The following is a 16,481-nucleotide window of genomic DNA, read 5'->3' as shown; positions in this document are numbered from 1 at the left end:
TTTGCTGCCACGTAGGCAGATTAAACCCGGTGCCTCGCGAACGCGCTAGCGAAGCGGCGCGACGAGGGGGGGGGTACGAAGGACCCACCGCCGAGGAACGTGTTTCAGCGTGAAGAACCCAAACGTTAGGAAAACAAAATAAGTGTCACAAAAAAACACGCTAAAAAGTCGCGCCGGGTGTAAATCCTGAACACAATCTAACACACAAATGGGGAGATTGAAATTAAAAGGGAGAATGCACAAAGATAAGCAAAAAGAGTATACCAAAGATCAAAAAAGATTTGAAATTTGGGAGACTTATCTGAGCACGTCTGATCCGTAGGCTTGCCGAAAGCAAAAGAGGAAGATGGACGCTAATTGCGCGGTGTTCATGGGTAGTAAGCCTGAACGGGAGAGGGCGCGCGCGCGCTTTTTAAATCCTTGGGAGTTCTATTCGGGTATGGCAGTCCAGAAGGCTGAACTAGCAAATCAAGTAGATGTATGGAGTTATTGAAGTAAATTATTAAATATGGTGAGACTACTACATATCGACCACCTCTTTTGAAACCGACCACCTTGCGCGCGTTAAAATTATTGCGTCTTACAAACGATACGCGCAGGAGAGTAGGCGCAGTGTCCATAGAAACGGTAAGAATCGATTTTACGAGAAAAAAAAGAAGCAACAAAAAGTAAATATTTAGTAGAATTAATCAAAATTGTATTGACCAGACCCAAACCCCGCTGAAAAAACAAGAAATCCGATAGGAAACGGCTTTAGAACAAGTATCTGTCGTCAATCGTCGAATCATGTGCCGGAGCTCGCAATGGAAGTAGTGAGACGATCATTTAGCATGTTGACATCACAGAACTGATTTGGAAGAGTCAAAATACTTCGCCACAGCGACAAGAATAGGCCGTAAACTTAGTGTATCGTGGGTGGACGGTTTCAAAAGATGGATGCAAATGAGCAAATGTAAAATCGTCGCATTCGTTGTTCGTCGATATATACGCTGATTGAATCGGAGTCGCCGTGAGAAACATGGGAATCTGATCTGCTCAATTTTCTGCACAAATGAGATGAAAACTGGGTAAAATTGATGAAAATATTCGCAGATACAATGCTTAGAAGATTAGGTGGTCGATAAGGGGTACGTCCAACCATACACGGTAATCTCCTGCCCTGGGCCTGGGCGCCGGCCCGCTTCGTTTCGCGGGCCGGCGCTCCCTGCCCTGGGTTTGTCCGTACCGGTAAGGAATAATGGTGGGCCCCAAGTCTGCGCACCTAACAATTTGAGTTCAGATTTAACATGATTTTTTTCTTATTACACAAAATCTTTGAGTTGATAATGTTCCTTATATTATTAAGAGTAAGTTTACCAAATTTCTCATTAAAAATAAAAGAAAATATAGGATTTTCTTGAAAAAACTGCGGGCAGTCATTTTCAGATTGAAAAAAACAATGGTACCCCATGCCATGTCTGCGCACTCATTCACTTTGCACACGTTTCGGGTATTTACAAAGGCTGCATTTTTTAGGCTGTCACATGAAATGCCCTGAATTCATTATTTTTCCACCATTTTGAGTCGGATTTTTTAATGAATACCTGCCACGTACGTGCACGAGCCATAGACCCAACGTCAGCTTAAAGGGCGACGCCATATTGCCAGATTCTGGCCAAATTTGGCGCGCGCCCTCACCCGGCTAACGTTGAGCGCCATTCATCTATACACTAATTCCTCTTGATTACCATTGATAAAAACCTTGTTCAAATCTTTTCCGGAATTCTTATGAATAAGCGATTTATGTTTTTCCGTTAATCAAATATCCGTTATTACACCCATATTTTTGTGTTATTTATGACATTTTTATTTTAATCACAATTTCAGTCCAAACGCGGGTCAGTTTTTGAGAACCCACGTTGTTTGTGCATGCCCACGTATGGCCTTACGCGTATTGAACGGAATGATGTTGGCTCGAACAACAGAATATTGTTGTGATTGTTTGTTCCGTGTTTGTTGGGGATGAAGCTATGATGGCGACCAGTCACGTTTGACAGTACCGCCAAATCGTTAAGATTAACTAATTAAGGTCAAGCTGAGATAAGAGAAATGAGCAAGGCGATTTATGGGGGGGATACAGTTTCATCATGCAGTACAGGGCGTCGATGAACAACTTAATTTTTTTCTTCAAAATGTGGAAAGTGACAGAAAAATCAGAAAAAGGTTAATTGGTTCTGATTTTGAAAAAAAAAAAAACACAGAATTTATCAAGATTGCTGTTTAATATTCTTCATCATAGTAGAATTTAATTCAGTTTATCTGATAAGTATAATTCTTTCAAACAACTCAAATTGTGATTAATCGTATTGGATTTATTTCACTCTTTTCTTTCGCCTTTTTTTTTTCTTCCAAAAAAATCAGGGAGCTGAAAAATATGAGAGCTAGAACGTAAAGATATGGACTCCGTAACACAAAGGTTTGCGATGAATAGCAAATATGAAAGAACGCTTCTGATTGGTTCTTAGTCAGTATTTTGCGACAAATGCGCGTGTAACATTGCAATGTTTGATCTTGATTAGCCAATTCACTTAGCAATTGATCGCTAATCTTTGTGTTACGGAGCCATGGTGTAGCTATGACATTGGAGAGGGCTCAGCCCCATGCACTTGCAGATCCAGATCGATTTTCATGGGGGACACTTAGAGAGCCCCTATATTTCTTCAGTATTATTTTTACACGCAAAAAGGTCAAAGACATCATGCCACCGACAGCTGCCTCGTCAAAGGGGGCGGTCAATTATTTTGATTCTTTTTTTCATTTTGTCCTCGATAAGGAAGCAGGGGGGGGTGGGTCAATTCATTTTATATACATTTCTATTGTGTTTATATATGGGGGGGTCTGCTACTGAGCATGTTTTTACAAGGGCTTAATATAACAGAAATGGCATGATTTAACACAGTAAAATGTATCATGGAGGTTAATACTAAATTAATACATAATAATTGTTTTAATTGAAAATGAAAATAATAAAGGCACCCATAGATCTTAGAAACATCTCGTAAATGCAGGCCTAAATCTGTATTTGAAGTTGAACAGGCATAACGTATAAATGTTTAGCTATAGCTGATGCTTTGATCCCGCAACCAAATAATGTTGGCATAAACTAGCTGTTATATCAGTGGCATAATAACGAGCGAAAAAAATTAAGGGTTATACGATATGGTGTATCGATCAGGCAAAATTTAAAAAGTATTTAGTACATGTAAGTTACAACCGACATGAGCAATTGAGCATAATTTTGATGTTTTTGTTACAAAAATCCAATTGAACAATTTTGCATGATTGATCTTTCCTTTTCCTCTTTTTTCTGAATTGGGGGCATGCAAGACCCCCCCCCCATAATTATAAAGCACCACTCTTTGTTATGCCACTGTCTAAAATTGGATTTAAACTTTTAGAATTTTAATCTCTTATCGAATTAATCTAAAGGGATAAGAGTAAGACAAAAAAATAGTTGCAGATTACTTATTTCAAAGTATTTTTACTTAACTCTCAACTCTGCTCTTGCTGCACTGCACCTAACGGCCTTCCACCAAAGGGCCAGGCCGACTCGCCCCGTGAGCAAGTGGCCGCGTTCGCGTAAGTTCACCCGAAGCCATGACTAAATTCTGACCATAAACATCACCTAACTAATCACTCTCTGACAATATTTCAAAGTGTATTTTATTACAGTCGATCCTTTGGGCCATTAAACGGTAATATTTCAAATGTTATCATGACAAATAATTTTAATGAGATAGTGGCATTGTAGAAAAAACTAATTTATAAGCACGAAATGGCACCAGATATATCATCAAACATACAGCGCAGCGTTCGGGACTGGTGAGTGGGACGGCTCGCTTGGTGTTTTCGCCCCGACGAATTCGGCGAAAACGTTACCATTGCGCCGTGCGAATCTTCAATCTGCGGCTCTCAATCAGAGACTTGAATGTCTCTTTTTGAATTATCGAAAATGAATCATAGACTTTGTTTGATTTATTTACAAGTAAGTTGCATATCCGTCGTGATAATTAGGAAAATCCATGATGTCTTCTTCTAATTCTGTAAAAATTACGTCTTCTAAATGCTAGCTGTGTCAGAAAATTGCCGGAAATCATAAAAACTTGCCTAAAATACCTCTTTTGGAAAGTTCATCCATGGCACTCATTCAATGAACAAGGTTATATAATATAACCTTGTTCTCAGTTATATCTCCATGTGTGATCCATGGTCTGGAAAAAAATGTCATAACTTATGTAGACGTATACCGTAAACAAATACATCCTCGATCACTAAAATAAAGTGTTTGCTAAGCTTTTTTAATTCCGACCATGTTACCATGACAACTGGGGAAAACCCTTATTTTTTCGAAAAAAAACTTTGGTTTTAAGGGTTATTTTACAGACATAAAACTAACCCAATTTTGAAGAATTGTGTTTAAATTTCACATAAAACTGAATTATCTACGTTTATACTTTCGTATATGAATATTCATATTTCTTATAGAATCTTATTTTTTGTTTTTGATTGGTCAATGACAATGTTTCAGTCAAGGATAATGACTGAGCGTAAAAAAATCTGAAAATGCGCATTTTATCGATTATCGGCAACCAACAAGCAAAATGGCGGAACACATTAAGTTGGCGCTTTGCACGTACGTGCTGCCTATGTATTGCATTTGTAAAGTTCGTGCTCGTTGCGTATCTTAAGCTTCTTTAACTAGAATCGCGCAGATACGCGGGTGCGCAGACTTGGGAGACCGCGCAGACATGGGGGAACTGACCATATACCCAGTTGTTGTGTATCCGGACGGGTTGTGTGTCCGGACGATCAATTTTAGAATGTCATTTGGAAAAATATACAAGCGAAGTTTCATCAATTTTTAGTACAGAATGTTAGGAAATATTATAAAGAACAAAATCGATAATGATTACAAGTCATGAATTCATATTTTTAGTGTAATCCACAGACAAAAAAGAAGGCTTCAAAAAGATAAAGTGTCCGGACACCCGACCCCCCATCCTACTAGTAGTTATGGTAGTGGATCGTATTACCGAACACTTTTCATGAATTCAATCATTTCAAAAATATTATTCTCATAAAATTCACCAAACTTTCACCATAAATACACAATTACCTACAAAATATAAATATATAAAAAATTTGCCGAAATCGTTTTTCCTTTTGATGATATTAGCTTCCAATCGGACCCCTCTTCGGATGTGAATATTTTGGTCACCTGACAAAGGTGTTGTATTACCGAACGTGTGTTTTCAATGGGAAAAGTTGAGAAATCAACAAAATCACTGATGAGCTATTTTGACCATATTTTATTATTTTTAGAATATTAAAACTTTGAAAATGTGTTTTGACCATTTTTCATCATCTTTCTATTCAAGTTCTGTTTGGAAGGATGTTGCAAAGAATTGAGCGTATGAAATTATTTTCTGACGCGTACGATGCGCACGTTCGGTAATACAAGGCCGGTCGGTAATACAACCACTCACTATACCGGCACGTACGGCGGCCTAGTACGGCCTACGGCCCTAGGTCTAAACTCGGGCTCGGTTAGGAAATCTGTTTAATCGGGTCACCTACACACATTGCCCCAAATTCAAGCAAGACGGGTCAGTTTCCAAATGAAAATAGATTTCAAACGAACATTAACAAACAAAATACTTACAGAGGCAAAGCCAAAGAACGGCTACAGGTACGGTACCGGTAGGCCTACCCCTACCAGTATTTGGATTTTGGAATTAACTTTCGAAATTCGCACGCAATATCGTTTAACGTAGAGGGCAGCAGGCTTTAATAATTAATCAAAGAAGCTGAATGTTCAAGTTAATAAAAACACATGTAAAATCAATGAACAGATGATACAAAAAGATATGATATTTATGAAAGATTTGATTCATCATATTGATTGATTGAGTGGATTTACTGATAATATTTTCATTAGATCTATTTGATTAAATGCCTAAAATTTCAGAATTTATCATTGAATTGACAGTCCGCTCTGGACTTCATTCGTTCATGTAAATACATGTAGCAACCAGTCTAGGGGCTAAGTGTTACTTCACCCACTTCAGTACATCTCACCCTCGATTCTCCTGACTCCATTAACTTACTGCTGAGATGTATTAACATGATAAAGTAAAATGCTGCATTAAAAATTACAATTCATGTTCACTCATGCATTAAATTCCAATTTAAAGGTCAAGTCCACCCAAGAAAAATGTTGATTTTAATAAAAAGATAAAAATCAAACTAGCAGAATGCTGAAAATTTCATCAAAATCGGATATAAAATTAGAAAGTTATGACATTTTAAAGTTTTGCTTATTTTTCACAAAAGAGTGATATGCACAACTCAAATGAGACAGTCGATGATGTCCCTCACTCATTATTTCTTTTGTTTTTTATTGTTTGAATTATACTTCATTTTGTACAGAGTTACAATGAGGAGACGTCATAGTCTCTTCATTTGCTATACCAGCCAGGATGTGCATATAACTGTTTTGTAAAAATTAAGGGAAACTTTAAAATGTCATAACTTTCTTATTTTACATCCGATTTTGATGAAATTTTCAGTGTTGTGCTTCCGTTGGATTTGTCCCTTTTTATTCAAATCAAGTTTGTTGGGATAGACTTGTCCTTTAAGAATTCATGAAAATCGCTTGAATTAAGAGATCACGATTGATCTGTCCGATATCACCCCCCCCCCCCACTTTGCAAGTTACAAACAACTTACCTCCGGTAAAAACTGAAATAATTTGGAAGATCTAATTCCTGCCAAGCCTTATTTTTATACCCTTTGTTTGAGTGCTGCTCACTCAGGCATGAAATATTTATGTATATAAGTTATGTATTATATTATGTATTGTATATATATATATATATATCAGAGAGGAAGTCAAAATTGTAACAAATATGAAATAAGGTTTTGTTTCATGGACGGTACTTCTGCCAACAGTTATTTCATGAAACTTCGCACATGGCTTAAGAGTAACACTATCCAAAAGGCGCGCACACCAAAATAACAATTCGATACGGCACAGAGTGGGGCCAAGGCCTTGAACGTTCTTCTCATTTGCATAATTTTCGAATATTGTGTGCTCACTGATGCATTAAACATCAGGATTTTCATAAAAAATCAAATCAAATGAACCATGCATGGAGGTTTGTGACAGATATCCATAGTTACAAATTGCATTTTTTCCAATAACGTAAAAAAGAGCTAATCACATTCCACATGTTCATTCAAGCGTGAATGTTTATATAAACGCCTTTGAATCATTGAAGCGTGTTAATTAGTAATGAACATACCGAAAATTTTGATAAAAGATCAGTTTCAGTTACCAAAATGAAACAATACTTGCCTATGATATTTGAAAATCGTATTTTTTGTTTTCAATAAATGTTCATTGAACGATGAATATTGTTGAAGATACTCTTCTCCAAAATATCTGTCATCATATTCTATCATTCTTATTAATAAAAATGTGTAAAAAATCCAATTATAGCAAATTTGGATTTGTGTTTATAACCAAAAATAGCCAAAAAAGTTGTATCGTCTTTTAGAAAGTACCTTTTACAAACCTTCTGACTATTTCATGATGAGAATGTGGAATCAGTTCCAATAAAATGGAATAAAAGTCTTGATATTTGGCTTGTGGCTTTTGAAAAGTGACATTTTTGCCTTCTGATGGTGCTCACTGAAGCATGACGTAAAATACGTCCGTTTTGCTCAGATGGTAGCTTATAAAATTACCTACACGCTCATGTAAAAAAATATTTAAAAAAAAACCTCGCATTGGTTCGGAATTATTGATGTTTGTTCAAGGGGGACTTACTTTTTTGTTGTGTATAGTTGAATATATAGTTTGTTTATATAAACTAAGTTTGGGGACTTGCCTTCCATACAAGCTTTGCTTTTGTTGGCAAGACCTTCCGTTCATTTCTACATTCTTTTCATAGATAAAATAATTGCAACACACTTTAGTTTTGTTTAATTTATCTACAATATTTGTTACGAAATGTCATTGATCTGTCTGTATTATATTGATTATGTATCTAAATCTAAATCTATAAGCGCGAGATGAAACTTGTTGATATTCCATTCTAATAAAAAGGGACAATATAGTTATTTAGAATTCGTGAAAATGTTTGAGAGCGTGAAATTCGTTGATTGATGCCTGCATGACAACTGGACATTTTAAGCACTTTTTAAATTATGAATAAGATGCATGTGTTAATATATTTTAGTAATTAATGCCTACGTTTTGACATCAGACACATGAAAAGGGATATTTTGAAAACTTTATAGAATGCATAAAGAAAATAGGTACTTTGCGAATCCAATAATGCGAGTGCACAACGCAAGCTGAAAATGTTGATATTCACACCATAAAACGGGTACAGAGCACTTTAAAAAAAATCAATTTGTAAATCAAACACATGAATGAAAGCTCAGTGTCCGAGCTGAATTATGTTTTGTATACTGACCTAACCCTATCTAGGCCGGGGTATTTTTGGAGTTCATATGGCCGGGGGAGGGGGGGGGGCTCCCAGGCCCACCCCCCTTGAGATCTCGGCCGCCGACCGCGCGATCGCGCCGAAAATTGGCACGCAGGTTGTCTGGGATATAATCTACAAAATTGTATAGTAATTTATTTCATGCGAATTGTTAAGTAATTATGCTAATTTATGCGTAATTAGTATGTGAAATCATACTTTTTTCTCTTAATCCCTAAATAAAGCTCCAAATGTTCTTATTTTGGCCTAGAAACTCTTTGTGTTGCTCTTAGCAAGTTTACATGAAAAATGTGATATCAGATCAATTTCTTATGTATTTTATTGTTTTTTGCAATTTCTTATGTATTTCTTTGTTTTTTGGACCCTTTGTTTTTTTATCGTTTTTTTCAATGAAATTTGTTGGGGACTCTTCTAAGATCATAAACAGCATAAAATAAATACATTTAGACCAGCAAAACTAAAAATGATCATACATTATGATATTTGGTTTTAAACACTATTTACATTGACTTTGTACACAAAATCACGTTTTTGAGCAATTTTTGGTCTGACATGCACTTACATAACGTTGCGTAATTTTGGAACCTCGTACCCGGGTGACGCAAATTTGGTCTCAAAAGTTTCGCATGACTTGAAAGTAAAAAGTCAGCGAGCTGCGCGGTCAAAAAAATATGCGCGGCAAAAATATTGCGCAACTCGTTATGAGGGGGGTTCGGAGCCCCCCCCCCCCCGGCCTAGATAGGGTTACAACTTGATCCATGATCAGCCTATTGAGCAAGATATCATCAAACAGGCAATGCGGGCGCGAAGTGCGAGCAAAAAAATTATATAGTGACATGAAAGTTTTTTTTTTTGAAATTCACAAAGTCTTCCTCCTCTTATATATTTTCCTCTTCTTTTTCATCCTCTCTTTCCCCCCTTTTTTTGTTGCTCCGCCAATAGGGGGGCCCCGGGCCCCCTGGATCAGCCATGCACTATTATTATTTTTTTTTGCAGGTGTTTCTGCATTTATTGAAAATTCAATATATCAAAGACAGTAATCATAATGAATATAAAGAAATACAAAAATAAATGAAATAATTACAAATTGTGACGATTACATAATAGAATAATTTACATAGATATACATGTACATGTAAGTAATAATAATTATATAAAATAAAATGCAGTGGCCAGCTATCATAAGCAAAATGCTTGAGAGAATAGCAGCCGAAGGAAGGCAGCTACATGAAAACCATTGTAGAAAAAAAAATTACGGGTCTATAATAATGATGTCACATAATGATTTGAAATGTTAAGAAAAAAAGGGGAGAGGGTAAAGGGGTCATGTGAAGTGGTGCAGATGTGGGTGCACGTGCAGGTGAGATTTATATTATTATGTTATATTATATGTGGATGTTAATGAGAACTTTAAGTGTTCTGACAATATTTAGCAACTTGAAAGCGAATCTGACCATTAAAGGGATAGTGTTTCGATGACACGACATTTGCTCCGGCAACGATTGCTCCTGGCTTTATGTACATGAAATAATTTAGATATTTTGTAACAAAAATAAGTTGCGATAATGAATAAATCAGTTGCGTATGCAATCTTTTTCTTTCCTGTTGGTTAAAATGTTGATAATATAATTTATTCAATAAAAAAATAAGTGGGGATGTCACCAGCTTGCTAATTGCATTTAATGAGGAATGTAACAGGCGCGTAGCCAGGGGGTGGGGTGGTCGCCCCCCAAAAAACGTCCCCAAAAAGAAAAAAAAAGAAGGGAAAAAAGAGAGGAGAAAGGGAAAAGGGAAGAAAGGTAGCTTTGGGTTTTTTTTTCTTTTTATTCTTTTTTTTTCTCAAAAGAGAAACTCCTTCACTCTTGCTCTAAATTTATATATGAATTTTGCTTCCGCGCTGTGCGCGGTTAAATGACAATGTTGAAGTTCTCCATTGTTTCCCCCAGCCTTTCTCTAATCCTGTTTTTCCACCTCAGCTATATGTGTTTCTTGCCGGTTAAAGTTCAAATGTATACATTTATATAAGAAGTTATCTTTTTTTTTGATTGATCGCGCAACTTATGGTAGGGTCGGCTGCGGGCGGGTAAAATCTTTATACCAATTTCAGCCGTCACCTCCATATAGTCATCTTTCCCGCTTTTCAGCTCATTACTAAACAACCATAATTTGGGGAAGGTCTAAAATTCGTGTCGTATTAAATAAAAAAAAGTACAATATTTTTTTTTATCAAATTCTATTAAACTTCGATCATGTTATTTCCCTGCACATTCATCTCCTGTCCTGTTTTGCGCCCTCGGTTTAAAATTTTGAATGACACTTAAGTTCTTTATAATTCAAAATAAAGCGCTTCAGGATAAATAAAAAAAAATTGGCATCCTTTTTTCAATAATTCACAGAAATTTCAACTTTTTGCGCACTATTTTCCTTGTAATGAAGTTCAATAATCTTAGAAAATCAATTGAATGAGAGCCGATGGAGTATTAGAGATATCTGCATTTGATGAAACGTCCGCCCTTTGAAATTTCAGAGTTTCATTGCTCTGCGCGGGGAGGAATATCTTCCTCCCGGCATCTACACTTCTTCTCCTCTGTTTTGCGAGTTAAAGATAATGCACTCTCGCTAAATTGTTTGTAATCAAATCTGATCTTTCCAAGAGAAGTATTCATTATATCTTTCAGAATAAGGCTTGGGACCCTTTTCATGGCAAAAAAAATTATAAAAACGCTTTAGCTTCCGCGCTTCGCGCGGGTTTATTATCATTTTAATATCCTCCATTGTATTCCTTTTATGTGCGTTCACGATCACTTTTGAAACAAAGTTCATGAAAACAAGGTTCAAAATCACAATATAGTCAACTGAATTGGAGCTGATAGAGACAAGAGAGACGCGCCTTCTTTTCACTTCAATTTATGAAACACCAAAAGCTTCGCGCTTCGCACCCACCCCCTAGGGAGCGCGCTTCGCGCGCTCTGTAAGTGTTGGCACGCTTCGCGTGCATTTACCGCCCCCTTCAAAATGAAATTCTGGCTACGCGGTTGGAAAGTAAAACTGACGAAATATGTCATAACCAGGAGCTGCGGAACGGTTTTGAAAGTGGGGGCGGGGTAGGGGTATATATAGAAGGTCCAAAATTATGATATATTAGTTATTAATCATGTGACAATTTATATTAATCATGATTAATAATAATATTGTTATCATCATTATTACTATATCAGTATTATTATTAGCATAATCGTAATCATGATATCAATAATGATTATCATAAAGGGTTAGCAAATGTCCGCGCGTAGTAAATGTAGGCGGAGCAGATGTCGGCGCAGCAAAATGTTGGCGGAGCAATTATCGGTGGAGCAATTATCGGCGGAGCAGTTGTCGCATATTGAGTATATAGCAATTGCCGGTGGAGCAGATGTCGGCGGAGCAATTGTCATGGGACCGTTCAGGCATTCATAGGGTAGGGAGAGAGGGTCGAATTTCGCTCACAAAAGTGGGGGGGGAATCGAAAACGAGAATCGAAAACAAAATAAAAACAATCGAAATCGAAAATGGTGAACGGTATAGCGAGCGGTGATGATTTTTTCTCCCCGCTCCACGACCGCTCCAACAAGTCCGAAGGTCTGTGTCTCGCCCGTAAATAATTAGTGACTCTTTTAATATTGATTGTTCAACTGACTATTCATTTAGACTAATCCTCTTAGAATCAGACACACCACTCTTGCACTACTTCCCTTACTCTGATTACAATTGCATCAGCTTCGATTATCTTGCCGACAACTACAGTTATAGTCCAATCATTTTAGCCCATTGGCCAAAATTGGAACAAATTGCAACAGAATTTTTTCACCACAGTGCATATCTGTAGGGTCCTTATGTTCAACATAATAAAAGTCCCAAACTATCCGAATAGTGGAAAGGCATCTAGTTTGCATAAATCCAAGATGGCCTGCAAAAATTAATTGATCGATATGCCTTATCCTTAATATTCTTTTGTACAGAATCTTAATGGAAAATCTTGAAATGAATACGCAAGTCACAAGATATTATGAATCGATTGCAATCGTTTTCGGGGCTGTCCGGTTATCATTAGCATCAACAACTAATGCAAAATATCAGCATTCGACAGTATTTATGTCTTAAAGGGGTGGTCCGGGGCTGAAAGTATTTATAGCTTAGTAAGTAAAGTAGAATTCACTGAGCAAAATGCAGAAAATTTCATCAAAATCGGATAACATATAACAAAGTTATTGAATTTTAAAGTTTAGCAATATTTTATCAGTCGTCATGAATGATGATGTCACATCCCCACTTGTTCTTTTGTATTTTATTATATGAAACTAGGTTTTTCAATTTTTTCCTCTAAGAACTAGACATATTGGATTAAAAACTGATTGCTGCAACTTATTTCATTATAAGGGAGATATATTATTCACACAAGTATGAAAAATGAAAAAATTCTGATTTTATGTAATAACATTAAGAAAACGGAAAATGGGGATGTGACATATTAACGGTCCACCTAATGAATATTCATGACGACTGTTTTCACAAAATATTGCTAAACTTTAACTTTATTATTTGTTATCCGATTTGTGTATATAGCGATAGAAAGGTGTGGGCAAATGGCTTTTCTACATATTAAAGCAACTTTTATGTTAATGAAATGTCTTGGAAAAGTTAGAGGATGCAATGCTCTGCAAGCTGCATGCAATTACGTTCAAGAACATTAAAGCATAGTCCCGCAATAGCCTGTCGAATTAAGTTACCCCCTTATCCGTAGCTTAATTAAAATATCAGGCTTTTGGAAACCCTCAATGTGAAAAAGTGGTGTTTTGCTACAGAGAAAAACAACTTTCATTGTCTTGAAATCACTTGGAGGCAAAAGAGTAGGCTTTTCTCTATCAGTTACATATAAAGAAGTGATGCTTGGGACAGCAAATCCTACCCCCTCAGGGGAAAATTCGCCATTTTTAGACCGATTGAGGCAAAGGCGTTTCCCTTTGCAGTAAACCAAGCACTGGCAGACGAAAAATAGATGTTCCTCTATCAGCTAAATATAAAGAAGTGCTGGCATCCGATACGGGGTTTGCTAAAGTCACTCACCCCTTTTCCATTATTTGCCAATTTATGGAAAATCTATAAATCCGGAGCCCTCATTGAGGCACTATGTTTCTGCTATAGTGTAAGCAACTTTCATTGTTTTAAACCACTTGGAAACGAAAGAATAGCCTTTCCTCTATCTGCTTTGTATAAAGAAGTGATGGCATATCAAAGCCTACATCCTTCAGGGGGCTGCCGAAATCACCCCACCCCTTTTGCGTATTTTGTTCATTTCTTGGAAAATTCGTCATTTTGGAGCCCCATTGAGGTAAAAGGCGTTTCCCCTTGCAGTAGACCACTTTTATTGTTTTGTATAACAACTTGGAGATAATAAAATAAGATTTTCCTCCAAATCAGCTACATATATATAAAGAAGTGCTGGTACAGCAAACCCTACCTCTCAGGGGTTTGCCGAAGTCACCCAACCCTTTTCCATATTTTGCCTGTTTTTTGAAAAATCTACCAATTTGGAGCCCTCATTGATGCAAAAATGTTTTTCTGATATAATAATTAGCAAACCACTTTCATTGTTTCGTAACCACTTGGAGATAGAAAACAGTAGATTTTTCTTTATCAGCTACATAATTATAAAGAAGTGCTGGCTCAGCAAAGCCTACCCCCTCGGGGGTTCCCGAAATCTCCCCACCCTTTTGCCTAATTTCCCTCTTTATTAAAAAATCGTAGTTTATACCCCCCCCCCATTCAGGCAAAAGGCATTTCTGCCATATGGTATATTCATTTTTACTATTTGAAACCACATAAAGATGATAGGTTCCGTTTTTCAGGGGCTAGCTCCAAATTGACATATTTTCCCATAAATTGGCAAAATACGGAAAAGGGGTGAGTGACTTCGGTAGCTTGATAGTATAATAATGTGGCAGGTCCAATAGCTACATTTTCATTTCTCTCTTGAACTCTGAGATCGAGCAGCCAGAAAATGTCATTGGTGTACAACGTCACGTGACTAGCATGATAGTTTCCATGCCTGGACCTGTTCAGGTTAAAGAGTTAATACAGTCCAAACAGAATCGAATTTATGCATTTAATGTTAATAATAACAATGTTCTTGTAGAATAAATCTTTGCTTACTGATATTGATATAGCTATAGTTTGAGGAGGTCAATGTTTATAGTAGTATCAAGTCAGGAATTTATATGATTTGCAATCGGGTCTCAGTACAGCGTCGTCTGCTACGTAAACTAAATGGGATTGAGCGAATATGAACAAAACTCACCATTATGTTTATGCAAATTAGAACACTTTCCTCTATTCGGATTTTCTGGTATGGTCTTCTATATATGGACCACAAAGAAATGTTCTGCATTGGAATAAATTCTGTTGCAATGTGCTCTAAGTGAAGAAGTTAAAATGACTGGACTATTACATGACATGATTATTCTAGTCCACCCAACAAAAAGTTGATTTGAATAAAAAGAGAAAAATCCAACAAGCACAATTGAAAATTTCATCAGAATCGGATGTAAATAAAGAAAGTTATGACATTTTAAAGTTTTGCTTAATTTCACAAAACAGTTATCATGCACATCCTGGTTGGTATGCAAATGAGGGCTCTGATGACATCACTCACTCACTATTTCTTTTGTATTTTATTATGTGAAATATGAAATATTCTAATTTTCTCCTCATTGTCCTGTGAAACCGCCAAGTTTTATTCCTCACTGAACATGTGGCATTACCATTGTTATAACATTAAAGGTTAAAGGGGAATCCAACCCAAATAAAAACTTGTTTTTATAAGGAAAAGAAAAATCAGACAAGTTGATAGGTGAAAGTTTGAACAATATTGGACAAACAACAAGAAAGATATGAATTTCTAAAAGTTGTAAATATTGGTAATCACTATACACATGGAGACTTCAAATTGGCCGCATATGGGATGTCATAGTGATGTAAGGCAAGGACTACTCTTCCATGTATTATGGCTAAAATGTCATTTTTCCCAAAATTTTTATTTCAAATTATATTTTTCTTTCATGAGGACATAAAACAGTACTACATGGGTTATATTTAGATTACTGCCCCAGGGGAATGGGTACTTAGGAGAAAACCACAAATCCCTGATAATAAAGTACATGGCCTATGGGAAAGTTGTCCTTGCCCCTTGTCATAATTTTCTTACCCAGTTGCCAATTTGAAATCTACATAGTAGCTAGTGATCTCAATTTTAAAACAGCTATAACTTTCTTATTGCTTGTCCAATTTCTTTCAAACTTTCACCATTCTGTTTAATTTATTTTTCTCCTTCCCAACACAACATTTTATGGCCAAGGCTGGATTCCCCTTTAAGTTAAGTTTAGTTAAGTTGGTTCTTGATGTCAAATTGGTAAAAATAATTATTGTAGAATTCAAACAATAAAAAACAAAAGAAATAGTGAGTGATGGACATCATCAACTCTCTCATTTGGATACCACTGAGTTGTGCATAATAACTGTTTTAAGCGAAACTTTAAAATGTCATAACTTTCTTATTTTACATCCAATTTCAATCAAATATGCTAGTTTGATTTTTCACTATTTATTCAAATTAACATTTTCTGGGGTGGACTTGACCTTTAAACCTTAATTTAACTTTGACTTGTATTTCAAATACTTGTGTACTGGATCATTATTTCCACCTCCTTTCCCATAGTATTACTATACAAAGCATTACCGAATAGCCATGATAAAAAATATATTATTTACCTCTGCAGGATTTACCTGTCAGTAAATTCCTTACTCATTTATATAAAACAAGACAAAACGAGACCAAATGTGAATATCCTTTCTCAGTGGCGGACCGTGACCCGGAGGAGACAAAGCATTGGAGGG

The 16,481-nt window shown here is 36.3% G+C and overlaps 1 protein-coding gene across 1 annotated transcript in view; it reads right to left on the bottom strand.

Annotated features, from left to right (window-relative positions):
- Positions 1 to 5,788, bottom strand: part of LOC121410117 (coiled-coil domain-containing protein 77-like) — a 38,209-nt gene extending 32,421 nt beyond the window's left edge. The window contains exon 1 of the mRNA XM_041601997.1: positions 5,702 to 5,788. The gene's annotated coding sequence lies outside the window, so the exon portion shown is untranslated. The remainder of the gene's footprint in view (positions 1 to 5,701) is intronic.
- Positions 5,789 to 16,481: the final 10,693 nt, after the last annotated feature.

This window comes from Lytechinus variegatus, chromosome 3, assembly GCF_018143015.1.
Source record: "Lytechinus variegatus isolate NC3 chromosome 3, Lvar_3.0, whole genome shotgun sequence".
NCBI classification, from domain to species: Eukaryota; Metazoa; Echinodermata; class Echinoidea; order Temnopleuroida; family Toxopneustidae; genus Lytechinus; species Lytechinus variegatus.
Note: the sequence above shows the minus strand (reverse complement) of the source record. Positions and strands in the feature narration are given on the sequence as shown.